Raw genomic sequence first — 654 nt, 5'->3', positions numbered from 1 at the left:
AGGTATTACACACGATAGACTATACTAAACCTCACACCTTTAACGAAGCGACGCCAACATCGCTATAGACATTACCGGCCAAGTAGGATCCTTTCGCCAACGCAGCTCTACAAAAGCTCTCCGCTCCCAGCTTTCTTTTTCCCGTTCCTCTTCCATTCGACTTGCATTTATGCGGCGATTACAACGGGGTTTTATGTGTGAGGAAGTCGAAACACCATGACTAATGACGATTTAACTGCTGCATGAAGGTAAAAGAAAGGTGAAAGAGAAACCCACGATCTTGCCAATAGCTGGTTTAGTGGGTGAATAATCTATAAATTCTGATAGATAGTTCAATAGTTCTAGTATAGAAGATAATACTTAAATCTAGTTGTATAGATAGTTCCTTTTTTAACGTGCATGAAAGTTGGATTTCAAAACTGTGACCCCATTTCTGGAGCGTGTAATATTGCGAGCCGCGGTACGCATACTGGATTATCTGCTGTTGCGAATATCCGTGCTCAGGAGGGATATAAAATCATTCTCCGGAGCATCACAGTGGGTTTTTTAAAAGTAATAACGCGTATGCAGATTGGTGTTTAACTTCTTTAGTGGTCCGTTCTGGCTTTAATAATGGTATTGTTATTGTTATTTTCAATATAACTACTGCTGCTG

General features: G+C 40.4%; 1 protein-coding gene across 1 annotated transcript in view; it reads right to left on the bottom strand.

The window, feature by feature from the left end:
- LOC119592595 (serine/threonine-protein kinase 17A-like) overlaps positions 1-654 on the bottom strand; it is a gene marked incomplete at its 3' end in the record, with an annotated part of 209,876 nt that overhangs the window by 74,593 nt on the left and 134,629 nt on the right.

This window comes from Penaeus monodon, chromosome 30 (genome assembly GCF_015228065.2).
Source record: "Penaeus monodon isolate SGIC_2016 chromosome 30, NSTDA_Pmon_1, whole genome shotgun sequence".
Classification (NCBI taxonomy): Eukaryota; Metazoa; Arthropoda; class Malacostraca; order Decapoda; family Penaeidae; genus Penaeus; species Penaeus monodon.
Note: the sequence above shows the minus strand (reverse complement) of the source record. Positions and strands in the feature narration are given on the sequence as shown.